At 46.7% G+C, this 13,838-nt stretch overlaps 1 protein-coding gene and 1 pseudogene across 3 annotated transcripts in view; one reads left to right on the top strand and one right to left on the bottom strand.

The window, feature by feature from the left end:
• The window catches only part of LOC149354717 (uncharacterized), a 371,296-nt gene that overhangs the window by 206,491 nt on the left and 150,967 nt on the right, over positions 1–13,838 (bottom strand). For 2 of the 3 annotated variants that reach the window (XM_089577544.1, XM_089577545.1), the window contains exon 2: positions 4,178–4,252. The exons of the other annotated variant lie outside the window; for it this stretch is intronic. The gene's annotated coding sequence lies outside the window, so the exon portion shown is untranslated. The remainder of the gene's footprint in view (positions 1–4,177; positions 4,253–13,838) is intronic. 3 annotated transcript variants of the gene reach the window in all.
• LOC149354724 (uncharacterized) overlaps positions 1–13,838 on the top strand; it is a 45,779-nt pseudogene that overhangs the window by 30,541 nt on the left and 1,400 nt on the right.

Here is a 13,838-nt window from a genome sequence, read left to right on the forward strand (position 1 = left end):
GTCGGTCATCCCTTCAAAGGCGACAGTTTAAAACTTCTTTCTACTCTTTGTAGCTACGTAACACATGTATATGCCCCAATACGCCGCCACTCGTATAATTTTAATATATGCGCGAGAAAGCGCGTCGCCGAAACCTTTTGTGATGACACATAAAAATTGTTGTGAATCAGAAAGAGAAAACCAAGTGAAAAAAATGGTCAAGCGTTAAGACTGCTTCATTTTAAACATTGTTATGCTAATTCATTCTTTCACGCAACACAATGTTCTTCAGGCTAGGCACTGTGCCGTTGTGGTTAAATGCACACAGGAATAAAGCAATGCCCCATAGAAGAGGCGTGAACATTTCCTCCTCTCCACACGACCGACGTCAGAGGGTGGTCTGCGCCTCCGTTGCGGCTGGAGCGTGAACGGATATTGCAAACGAATATTTCTGCGGTAGGTGATTTCACGCAAGCTAAGAATTACATCAACCGCTAGTTTTATCTTGACATCCGAAAGAAAGCAGAACATCGCTCTCACGGATGCTTTTTGCGGCTTACAATAAAAAAAATAGCAGCCATGCTCATGACTCGCCAGTAATAAAAGCTTTCTTTGAAATGCATTTCTTTTTGGGACGCTGAACAACACTGAACGAGAACGAGCGACTGAACGAGAAGGAATGTCGTATCAATCGAATTACCCTTTAGGCTCCAAAGTGAGTGAAAACATTATTGGCGGTGAGATTGCAGCGGGACATTAACAAAGGAGGAGCAGTAATGTATGCAATACGAGGCTGACTTAGAACTGACAATTAATTTAATAGTGAATTGAAATCGCCACTCGTATAAGTAAACGCCAGCATCTTTCAAACGAAGAGGAAAAAACAAGGAAAAGAAAACCACGAACAACCCACCATGATTTCCCGCACTTACTCTAGCGCGACGTCACCGACAAGACGAGCTTGAGCGTTAATCCTGAAGAGAAATATGGCGCTATAAGAAAAATGCGCTGAGAAAATGTGCATTAGAACTGGGCGATTTTTGCAATAAAGTAAGCAAATTTTTCTGCACACAAGCAGTCGAAATGGAATGCTCTATAGCAGCTTTTATAATGCATGTTTTCAATAACATCAAGCAAGAGTTCTCACTAAATAGCTGGAGTAAGTACTTGGCCTACCTGTTCATACAATCACACACTTGGCTGCATCGTTTATAATGTTCCTTCGCATCGACCTCGTCCAATATACACTCACGAATTCTACCTTTCTGAACCCCTTAGTGCAAAATATGAATTTAAGAATCGGTTCATGCATGTCTCCTCTTTCATAACACAACACAGCGACATGGCACACAACTGATATTAACGACGTCCTGCCTCTTGATTCAGACGGTAAGCGCCTAATCAAGGAGGATATCTACGAACATAAACGCTCTCCAACTAGCTAGATGCATGACAAATAGAAGAGAGATTAGAAGCAAGTAGAAGCATTTTTCTGGACCAGCATAGGAATCATGGGCCTGTTTCACCAGAAGCACTACTTCATGTGATAGTAACAAAGAACGTTTTGACATTGACACTGTGAATTTCGTTTTTGCAGGCATGCGCGTCGCGAAGGGCGTCCACAACGCAAGCACAGAAGATAAAAGAGGCATCCGCTTATTATATTCGAAACAAATTTCTCACTGCTAAACATTAGCATCGTCAGCCAGAATTATCGCAGCAACGAACTTGTTCATATGTTTCTCACACAGGAGTGCGAAATTATGTTCACGAGTTTCGCATATCCAAACGAATTACAGGGCACGAGCGTCTAGCTTTGAAAAAAATCCTAGAGTGGTTTCAAAGCCGCAAACACCGCAGAACGTACAGGCGGCCAAATCATTAGCTGGCGTGCACGACAGCTGCTTTTTCTCCGCTTCTGTGCTTTACGGCGAGGCGAAGTTGCGGAAAGCTGAAAACTAGGCACGGACTCAGTGAGCCTATGCTCAGATTTAATATTATCGCAAGTTTGCCCCGTCATAAGCCGCAGGAGCACGGAAAACACGGCCGTCATGCACGCCAGCTAAATATTTGGCCGGCTCTACACATTAACGGAGGATGCACGCAACACTATTCACATCTTAGTAGTTCGTCGATTAACATGCTTCCGAACATTTCTGCGAGTTATGCGACCGACGCCGGGCGGGGCCAGGGGGGCTTGTGCGGGAAGGCTCTCTTCACTGCCACGTTCTTATACCGTACGGTTAGTACTGGCCTAGAATGTGAAGTGCTTGCGTCCTCACCAGATAGGCGGGTAATGCAGCACAGCACATAGGCCTCTTCTTTTCTTCATTTTCATAGCCACTCACTCACCCACAACACACCTTTGCCTTCCGTCAGCGTGAATTAGGCCTAAACCATGGTGCTTGGTGGCTTCGTCGCTTGCTGTGAGGTAGCACTAACACGCGTCGTGAGATCGAAATAGGCGGTCCCTAAAGACGCACTAGACACTCAGCCGTCTATGACAGCAAGCGCAGGATCCGTGGAGAAAACTTTCCGGCATAAAAATAGCACTTAAGAGCGTAGTACGTGCACTCGGCACCATAAGGTACTATAGGCAAGCTTCGTCGGGGTATCTTTCCCTATGTGCTGCTTGAGTTTCGCCGTCCACTCTTACTTCGCCATCGGACCATTGTCCAGGCCAGTCGATGTCTTCCTTGTCTAGGGAGAATTGAATAAAGGCAGGACATTGCAGACGCGAAGAAAGGCTTGATAGAACTCTGACGAACATAGTGGTGAGAATTCTCGGCTGGGCTCTGCATGTATACATGGCTATGTTTTGTAGCTAAAAATCATAAGTCATCGGGGACCGCTGACGAAAGCGCATGCTTGTTTTCGCGCAGCTGCGACGACCGTTCGAAAAAAAAAAAAATGTTAGTGCATGCAGTAACATATGCGCAGAGTATCTCTCGTCGCGTGGCGGATAAAAAAACGACGACGGGAATTGCTGAGGATTGATAAAGCGCTGTGAGACCAGACTGGCAGCATTCCCCCTTTCTAGCATGCAGATGCCCGAATCGTACCATGAGAGATCAAAGTATAACGAAAATAAAAATTGACAGTCCATCATCAAATGAAATCCAGAAAAAAGCAGAAGACATGGCTCACTTCTGGCCTGGTTCGCGTCATTGAGATGTTCTATGGGCGCGATATCGTTGTTGAGGTCACTATGGCTTCCGAGATTTTTGGAGGGAACCCGGAAGCGCATGGCCGCTTCACTTCGCGGACTGCTGTCGCGGAGAGGCTGCGGCAATCGGCGGCAAAGGCGCAAGCCCAGCAAGCATGGCCGGCTGCTCTTTCCTAGCATGCCCCTGGTGCGGCTCATTATCGTCGGCTGCCGGCGGCAGCGCTTTGCGAAGTGCGGAGCCTACGCGCTCCGGTGTTCCCTCTCATTTCTTCTACCTGTACAGCCCGAAACAGCGGAGGAGCCATTCTTCCCTCATTCCTGATTGTTGAATAGATATACCCACGAATCAGTCAACTGAGTTCTATTCTTCGTCGCGTCTCCAGAAATTGCGGCGCTGAGCATTTTTGACTCTGTGCAAAATTTGGCAACTAGTCGGGAGGCTTCCAGACGCTGAAGATAGCAGCTTATGTGCAGTGTCAAGCGTGACCATTGCTTGCCTGCTGTCAGCTGCTGTGATTGGCATCATTTTTTGTGTTTGTTCTCTGCCACCAATGTCTTGTATTCAGCTTCACCGTACTTGGCGACCATATCAACGATGGTTTTGTTTAGGCGTCCTGTGGGGCCATTTTTTCGTGGCCAGTGAAAGGGTTGTCGTCTTCGAATGGCTTATCTCACCCTACAATGCATTATCATCTTTGTAAGCTCAGGCATAAATGCCGTTGTCCTGTTTATCGAGCCATTTAGGGGCGCCGTGGCTCTGAAGAAGATTCTCAACAAGAAGATTTAACTTCAGCAGTATGCTTAAGGGTCAGTCTACTCACAGAGATGATTGCATAAATAATGGCATATTATGGTAGTTGGCACCCTATAACGTCAAAATTTAGAGAACTGCTCCCGGTTTAGGCAGGAATTTATATTTTAATTTGGCTTTAAAGTCGCGTAAAAATGCATGGCGGCGACCCCAAACGTTCTTTTTGTTGCAGCAGGTGCTAAACGTTTTTTTGTAGAAGCATAAGTGAATATACTACTTACCGTTAGTATGCCCAACTGTCACAGAAACGTGCGTTTTGTTGTAGTAAACTGCGTAAGGCGTTCCGCTCGCTTTTTCTGTAAATAACATGAATATTTATAGTTCAACACTGCTTAATCATATTTTTAAAAGTGTTTTTGAAAAAAGAAGGGCCTCACAACGCCGCTGTTAGGCATGCGTTGGGGCTTCCGTCTCTATGGCTGCTATAAGGGCGCGTTCACAGTCGTCAAAAAATCTGGCGAGCGAAGCGAATTCGCTCGCCGTCTGTTGAATCTGTTGACGTACGGGCGAGGCGGAACCGCCTCGCCTCAGCTGTTTCTCGCTTTTGCACACCAAGTCGTCGGTCACGGCTTACAGAGGTGTGAGAAAAGAGGATAAATTTGCGCTGTCTACGTACCATAAGCTTGTGCATGCTTACGTACGCTGAACGCATGCGCATTCCCACTTTTAGTTCAGCGTATGCTAGCTGAGACGGAAAAATAAACTTAGTCTATAGTTCCACCATCTGGATGTCAGGATGGGAACCATTACTGTAAATAAACCGACTCTCCTCTTAAGCCTAGAAGCGGCATAGAATCGTCACTCTAATTAAAAGAAAAATAAAACAAGTTCATCACTTATACGTTTTCTTATACGTGAGGTGAGACGAAGGGAAAGATTGGTGGTCCATGTATGGCCAGTGAACGCTCTGAAAAAGGCAGCAGCACCGAGAATTCAGTCCGAAGCGAGGGGTTAGCCTTCGAGGAGCGCCGGCATGTTTGTCGCAGCGCGGCTGAAATCGCCGGGATTGCCGCCACTCTCGTCATCACTTTGGCTGTCGCGACCACGTTTTTCCGGAGTTGCCTGATATGGGTAAAAAGTTTGTTCGTTCATCCTTGACAATATTCTCTTTTCAACTTCGCTAAGATTCTGCAAGCTTGACATGCTGCCTGTCAAACAAGATACCATGTGCACCGCGACGCCGCTTCGCATTGGATTGGATTGATTGCCGCACCCTTTCATAATCATGGTGCTCGCGTTCCTGTACTTTATTGAAGAAAATATAAGGCTTCGCGTAACCGCGACATATATAACCAATATCCTTTCATTCCCGATTTCTTTTAATCATCTAAGCACTTGAAAATTGCACTTTATAAATTGCTATGACGGTTGTATTTTGTATGGTTGCCAAATGAGTCTACCATCTCATACAGGTGTGTTCCCACATCAGGAAATTTTAATTTAAAATGTTCTACAGCACTTTTTGGCACCAGACCTGGCTAAATGGTAATTTGGGCAAAGAGCTATCGGTTGCCGCAAGGAAAATAAGGCTGATAAAATTGAGTAGACTGACCCTTTAAGGGAAACTTAGAGCGAAGTCTCAAGTAGATAGCCGCCGTCATTATCCGCGTATTTCTGGAAGCCGATACAGTTAAGAGGCCGAGAACACACGCACCGACCTGTTGAAAGGGGTCAGTTAGCGGCGCAACGAGGCTTTGACAAGTCTTCACTTAGTTCGCGATATCGAATTCTCCTCAGCATGCGCTAGAAGCTGATGGAGTCTGCGTCTGGGTCGTCGTGATATTGTTTTTTTTTCTTCTAGGCAAAGCAGAGACAACTCAGGTCTCTATGCATCTGCCGGTGAATGCATTTCCTTCTATGTACTTGCTCATGCTTTGTAACTGAGGGCCACAGCTGTGTTCCTGTGAAAAACCACTGGCTCTCGTATCTCCAGCGAAAGTGACGTCTTCCTGCTTACAAAGCGGTGTAAGGTGCACGAGAGCTTGATAATAGTATGCGTTGGATTGTTTTTTTTTTTCAGATTGTACAAAGCGCCGATGTAAGTCTTCTGCCCGCAAAACGAGAGAGAGACGCGACCTGATCGATCTAGGAAATTCTGAGACCAACACAGCGCATGATTGTTGCTGAGAATCTTAAGTGTACTTTTTTAGGGGTTGGGGCACAAGCAGGTCTCTTTCTTGTGTTTAATACTTAACCTCTGTTTTCGAGAGCGGTTCGACTTTGTTTATGGCTCGCATACAGCCTGTCCTTTACTAGAACTGTCATGGTGGATAAGTCCTAGCGGCCGGCAACAAGGTGTAACTCTTTTCCGACAACCTTACCGAAGTGGCTCAAAACGTTTGGCGCTGCAAGACGGGGCATAGTTCCCTAAAGGCTTGGCTCTGGTGCATTTCCCACTAGAATGGAGCGCCTGTTTTCGTCACATGTGTCGCCTCGACAGTGCACCTGAAATCTTTCATAAGCAGTGGAAACTGGCACAAAATCGAAGGAATTTGCCCTTTCTGTCCGTAGCCTGTGGAAATCACTATAACACGATCATATTTCTAGTGGAGTCAACCATGTAATGCCCGGTAGGCTTCACGATGCGGGGAATATCTCATGTTATAGGGAACATCACTTTAGCTCTGACCAGGCGTTTACCCGCTGTGCTCTTGCCCGATGGAGTAGGAAGAGGAAGAGGCGAGGAGGAGGAGAAGATGAGTTTCTTAAGTGAGCAATGGTGAGCACGCGGCGCTTGCAGTAATCTCTCTTTATGGGAGGAAATGGTCGCTGCGCCGCGGTGATCTTACACGATGGAGCAATACTCTGTTGGTACAATGGGAGAAGGGGAGAGGTGTCTCGCTTGGAATGGGCAGAAGGCACGTCCTCATCCTCCTCCTACGTTGCGCGTTATAACCCATGCCGGTGAATGACGCATCGTCTTCCGATCTCATCGTTGGCCGTACTTCCTATGGAGTAGCCCTCGCCGTGGGCGGCGGAGAATCGCATGGGGCACCCTCTCCGTCATCGGCGGCCATAGCGGCCTACTGGCCATCGCTGTCGGCCGGGGCTTCGTGCTGCAAGTTTCATGCGGGTGCTCCATACTCGTGCCCATAGGGACACTAGGTGCCACGCCCGGGCTGGTCATGCAGATGTGCCATTAATAATTCAAGGGTTAAGAGAGGAGAAGGGCGTCTGATAGAACCAAAGGAAACCGGTTCTCTAAACGCATTAAGAAACGCCTTTCACTTCAACGGCCGGAGTGGAACTATGGACATGCGTAGACCTCCTGACATGAGAACATGCTCTTGGGCGAAATATTAACGCTCGACATGTACAGACGTTTGAGCATAGTCCTTCTGTTTTAGCACAATGAACCACTTCTCGAAATCCAAGAGCCTATAGTTTTCACAGCGTTCGCCGGTGAAAAGACTGAAATTTTCCCTGAGCAGCAAAAATATTCGTGCTGGAGACGGACAATAAATTTGCGCGCAATTCTCCAGTGATTGATCCTTTTGACATAACAGCGGTTCTGTTCTGTCCATATAATATGAGTCCAATGTTCGCAGCGAATGTTCCGCTGCCAGATTGTTTTTGTAAATGGACACTAGAGTGTTACATTAATGGTATCTGACTGGTCAATTTCGAGGTCTCTTAGAAGAGTCATCGCATTCTGCTGGTTGATGCTGGGCGCTCTTTTTGTATTCAGCCGTTTCTTTTAAAATGACGGTCTGTGATAAAAAAAAGGGGGCGGGGTTTGGGAGGGGCTTTAAGAGCGTTTCCTTTTGAGAGCGCATAACAACGGCGGATTCTCGCGGTTATAAGCCGTGAAGTAGGTACGTAAGCGTTTCTTTTTGATATTCTTGTACTCGACATAAACACTTTAGCTTGAAGCCGACGATGTTCACAAATGTGTGCCGGAGCGTCGAAACATATCTTAGCATTGCATAGCAACAGCAGTCACCTCACTTACGTACATGCCTGCATAAACGACGTTTAGAAGTAAGCAAAGGGCGAAGCAGGAGACGCCTTCTTTTTACGCCTTTATTTTTCACGACACACCTTCGCTCCTCCATTTCGGTGCTGTGAAAATGCGCAAGAGGGGTTCATTAATTCAAACGTATAGCCCTTCATTTCAATATAATGACGGTTCTAAACCCAATTATTGCACACTGAACAGATTCTCTAAAAACAACTTGATCCCGATTTCTACCCGGAAATATGCCCTCTAGAGAACGCATGTTCTCTTTATTTTAGAGGGGTGTTTTCGGAGAGTGATTGTTCTGAAAATTCTGTAATGCTCGTTATTCTAAAAAGGCTTGACCTGTGGGCAAGCTTGAAAAGTATGCCTGAGAACGGACACGCAAAACGCAGGTACTGACCAGATGTCGCATGCCATCCCAGTATAAAACGCTACTTACGCTAACCACTTCTTGCTCATCTGCGTTTAAAACAGTCGATCGGAGGTTCAATGCATGTCTTCGAAGTGCACAAACAAAGGCACGCAGATCTTACACGGTCGGGGATTTACCGTGCCGGAGATGTTAATGTGCGAGACGAAATATTTGTAATAAATGAGAAAAATGAAGGGTTGGTTTATGGGGTTTGACGTGCCAAAGCGACTCCGACTATGAGATACCCCGCAGTACAGGGCTCCAAAAATTTGGACCGCCCGGGGTTCTCTAACGTGCACTGACAGCGCAGATTACACGGGACTCTAGAATTTAGCCTCCATCGAAATTCGACCACTCCAGCCGGGATCGAACTCGCAACTTTCGGGTCAGCAGCGCAGTGCGAAACCCCTGAGCCTACGCGGCGGCTAACCACAAGGAGACTGAAGAACGCTGTTGTACTACACGCGTGATTTAATAGGCATGAACGCTGAAAATTATGAGTGCAAGAAATGGCTGGAACACTGAACGCGCCGTGCTGTCCTACAGGTTAGAATACAAAAAAGTTGAAGCATTCATATTTGCCCTGGACGGTACCGCAGTAACAAGGGATGAAAATTGAGAGCTCTCGAGGTGAAGGTGGCTACGGTTCCGCATATGGATTGTAGAGACGGTAAAATTGGACGTAGAAGTGTTATAGCGTTTACCCTCGAGGCACGACGAGTGATGAACACTACAGCTGGTACGCGAAAGGATTAACATAACGAGGACGCCACGCAGGACGCTTTGGGAAATGATTTATGATATAGGACGCTTAAAATAAGTGCTTTTTGATGCGACACATCTGTTGGTATGTACGTTTGTGCATGTTGGCATCTCTATGTTAGGATCTGTTGGAGCAGCGCGTTAGCAAAGTTTTTGCTCTGAGTCTTGCATCTTTTGCTTTTTTTTTACTGCCACTGAACTCGAACTTATAGACACAAAGAGCAGTATTAGCCTATGAATGAATGGGCGCACTCGTGAATAGGGGAAGCGTACTCGGCATCGCGGTCGGAGTTAGGGCCTACGGTCACAGTTAGTTTCATAGTTGGCCTTTTCCGGAGGGTGGAGACCACGGTAGAGTTGTGAAAACGACGAGAACGACAATTACGCGAAAAACAGCCTGAGGGGCGTGCGGACGCGAAGGAGACCAAGCAGACGATGACGCTAAATAGGAGATACTAGGTTAAGGCTGGTAGCGCTGTAAAATTATGCGCCTTTCGTTCTTCGCTGATCCTGATATGGCCAAGGAGGTGGACAACTTACCGATACATAATTTCAGACGGCCACTTTTCGTAATACTTGTAAAAAACCCCTCTTAAAGCGTCGCCGAATTTGCACCCGGAAGGACTGCGATTACAATAGTTTAGGCGTCCGGACATACCAGTACGACCGAGGAGCTTATCATGCTTCTCTAAACAACGCTGTTAAAATGCCTCACAGTGAATTTTTTTTAATGAACAAGGCCTTTATTGCTTGAGAAACACACAGCAATATATTTGGTAGATACGGTCGGCAGAGTAAATGAATTTTCAATAGCGTTAATAGTGTGCACCATCCTCTCCGAGCGCAACAGCGTTGTCCAGTCCCAATTTCTTGCTTACGTCCCTCGTGGACACGTCACACACTGCATGCATCAGTGCAATCAAAAGTCTGACTTGACTGTGTCTAGGAGCGGCCTTGTCCTGTCAGCTGCGCATGCAAGGCCCGTTGCCAGCGCATCAAATATAATCAAACGGTTGCCCCACAACCCATATACTCAAGGCTAACGGGATATAAACATAAAAACACTGCGACAGTGAGTCGTAGTTGACGATACGCTGCAGTTGTTAAAACATGATACGCTTTGTGTCGCCAGAGAAATGTAGGGATCATTTTTTGGCATGTAGAATATTGCTTATTTGCGGAATAACTATTTTATGGTCACAACACAGCGCAGAAGACGAGGAACCAGAGCAAGAAAGATACAGTACAAGCGCTTGCTCGCAAGTACAGGCTTTATTTGCTGAAGCCTTCTGATATGAAGGAAACAGGCAGAAAGATACACCACAAAACTGACAAAAAACAAAACTAAAAACTAAAAACACCTTTCAAAAAAGCGCCCGACAGTCAAACGTTATGAAGAAAATCCATCTCCTTATCAATTAAGGAAACTGACGGTTTGGTGACGAAATTTTGCTCGTCATTTTCAACGTGGAAAGCCTCAACCACTTCCCGTGTAGTCTGATGATTGTGCTTGTACATCACTTGTGCGCGATGAAACAAAGCAGTGAACTTTTTCTTTTTCATCTCTTCACATGCTAGACATTGTTTGACCGGATATGATAGGGTGTCCCGATTTCCTAACTAGTTCCTTTGCTCTTGTAGGCGGTTATTTAAGCACAGTCTGGTCTGGCAAATGTAACGGGCCCCGCCGGAGAGAGTAATTGCATACACCACACCTGTGCTACAGGCAAAGAACTTGTCGCTGTGTGCGACACCACATCCATTACTATTGCCTGCCTATTTCTTTCTTTGAATAGCTGGGCATACTTGCTTTAGCTTGATTGGGGCTCAAAGGAAAACACCAACATTATACCTGCTTGCTATATTCTTTAGACCATGTAAGAGGCGGTGTACTAATTGTAAAACGGCAACTCTTTTCTTTACAGGCTGAACACCTAGCACGTGCTGAGTGGCCTGGCGCTTTAATGATTGCAGTAGCCGGGAGAATGCCCCCGTTATTACCTCGTCTTGATACCCGGCATTCTTCACCCTAGACAACTGGGACTGGAAGCTGTCTCCGACGGCATGATGGCATAATTTTGTCAAAGCACTTCGCAGGCACGAACTATCTATGCTGTTTTTTAGGTTCCAGTGGACGGGGAATTGCAGTATCTGGACCTCCGGTTGCTTTTCGAAGCCAACCATTTATACTGGAAGTATAACCCGAGGACGAAAAATACCCTTCTCAGTTCTCATTCAGGACACCCAAAATTGTTAATAAACAGCATGGTTAGTTCGCGCCAGCGAAGTGCTTTGACCAAATCATGCCATCATGCCGTCGGAAACCGCTTCCAGTCCCAAATGTCTAAGGTGAAGAATGCCGGGTATTGAGAAGAAGTAATAACGGGGCATGCTCCCGGCTACTGCAATCAATAAAGCGCCAGGCCGCTCAGCAGGTGCTGGGTGTTCAGCCTGAAAAGAAAAGAGTTGCCGTTTTACAATTGGTACACCGCCTCTTACATGGTCTAAAGAATATAGCAAGCAGGTATAATGTTGGTGTTTTCCTTTCAGCCCCAATCAATTTAAAGCAAGTATGCCCAGCTATTCAAAGAAAGAAAGAGGCAGGCAATAGTAATGGGTGTGGCATAGCACACAGCGACAAGTTCTTTGCCTGCAGCACAGGTGTGGTGTATACAATTCCCCTCTCCTGCGGGGACCGTTACAGTTGCCAGACCAGACTGTGCTTAAATAAGCGCCTACAAGAGCATAGGAACAAGTTAGGAAATCGGGACACCGTAACATACGAGGTCTGTTAGAAAAGTATCCGACCTTATTTTTTTTGCGAACACCTGATGGATATGAAACAAGCGCGCTTGCACCAGCAGACCTTGAGCCGTCGTGCGCATGCACGAATTTTTCCCCGCCTGCCGATAGCGTCAGTCGCTGGGAGGCAGCGTTTGAGTGAGGTAGTGCGCAGTGCTCTCGTCGGTTTTTTAGTCCAAGCAAAATGGTGGTGCGACAGGAGCAGCGCTAATACATCAAATTTTGCCAGAAACGAGGCGACAGCCTAGTGGAAACCATTCGGAATATTCAGACGGTTTTCGGTGATGATGCTTAGAGCAGCACACAAATTAAGCAATAGTACAACTGGTTTAAAGATGGCCGCACATCGGTGGAGAGTGAGCCACGCTCCAGTCGGCCATCAACATGCCGAAATGGCCAGGTCATTGCCGAAGTGAACGCTCTGGTGATGCGGGACCGTCGTGTGACTATCCGAGAAACTGCGCAAGAGGTGAACATCAGTAGGTTTTCTGCACATTCCATTATCACCGAAGATTTGGCCATGAAGAGAGTTGCGGCGAAATTCGCGCCGAAGCTGCTCATGGTGGAGCAAAAGCAGCTTCGTGTTGAAGTCTCATAGGACACGCTGGATTCCACAAACAGTGACCCCGACTTCATCAACACTATAATCACTGGTGACGGGTCTTGGGTGTACGGGTACGACCCGGAAACCAAATCCCAGTCGTCACAGTAGAAGCATTCTACGGCCCCAAGACCAAAGAAGGCCTGCCAAATGCTCAGCAACGTCAAAGTGATGCTGACTGCTTTCTTGGAGTCTCGCTGTGTGGCACACCACGAGTACGGACACCCCAGGGTCAAACAATGACCAAAGAGTACTACAGGGGTGTCCTCCGTCGCCTACGCGATGCTGTGCGGAGCAAGAGACCGGAGTTGAGGTCAACAGGAAATTGGCGCACCCATCATGACAATGCTCCTGCACATTCCTCGCATTTGATTCAAATTTTTTGGCGAAAAACCAGACTCCTGTAGTTCGGCAGACTCCTTACTCTCTTGATATGGCCCCCGGCGACTTCTGGTTGTTTCCGCAAATCAAGAGGCCATTGAAAAGAGCGCGATTTCACACAAGAGAGGACATTATGGCTGCAACGACAGCTGAGCTAAACTCCATGCCGAAAAAGGCCTTTTTGGAATACTTCCAACAGTGGCAGCACATCTGGGAGAAGTGTGTTGAGTCCCAAGGAGACTACTTTGAAGGTAATTAGGTTTCGAACGCTCCAGTTATGCCATTTTTTTTTCTTCGGCCAAAGGCCGGATACTTTTCTAACAGACCTCGTATTTGGTCAAACAGTGTCTAGAATGTGAAAAGATGAAAAAGAAAAAGTTCACTGCTTTGTTTCATCGCCCACGAGTGCTGTACAAGCACAATGATCAGACTACACGGGAAGTGGTTGAGCCTTTCCACATTGAAAATGACAAGCTATACTGCGTTAGCAAACCATCAGTTTCCTTAATTGATAAGGAGATGGATTTTCTTCATAAAGCTTGAGTGTCGTGCGCTTTTTTCAAAGGTGTTTTTAGCTTTGGTTTTTGTCTGTTTTGTGGTGTATCTTTCTGCCTGTTTCCTTCGTATAAGAAAGTTTTAGCAAATAAAGCCTGTACTTGCGAGTCTGCGCTTGTGCTCTGTGTCTTTCTTACTGTGGTTCCTCGTCTTTTGCGCTGTGCTGTCACCATGAATCTCTACCAACTAGCCAAGTTGAACGGCTTGCTAAACTATATTATCTTCCGTTTTCTTATGGAAGAGATGCATGTAGAGAGAAAGAGAGAACGTGAAACTTAATCAGCATAGATTAATTCGCGGGAGCCAGGTGGGCGGTGCCCCTAGCCCTGTGCTCCGCCGGCGGCAGCTGCCTTGCGGACTAGCTGCATGATCCAGGCTTGCTGGTCCAGGCTGTCGCTGGTCAGGGCC

The sequence above is a fragment of the Amblyomma mixtum genome, chromosome 3, assembly GCF_055824585.1.
Source record: "Amblyomma mixtum isolate Tamu chromosome 3, ASM5582458v1, whole genome shotgun sequence".
Lineage (NCBI taxonomy): Eukaryota > Metazoa > Arthropoda > Arachnida > Ixodida > Ixodidae > Amblyomma > Amblyomma mixtum.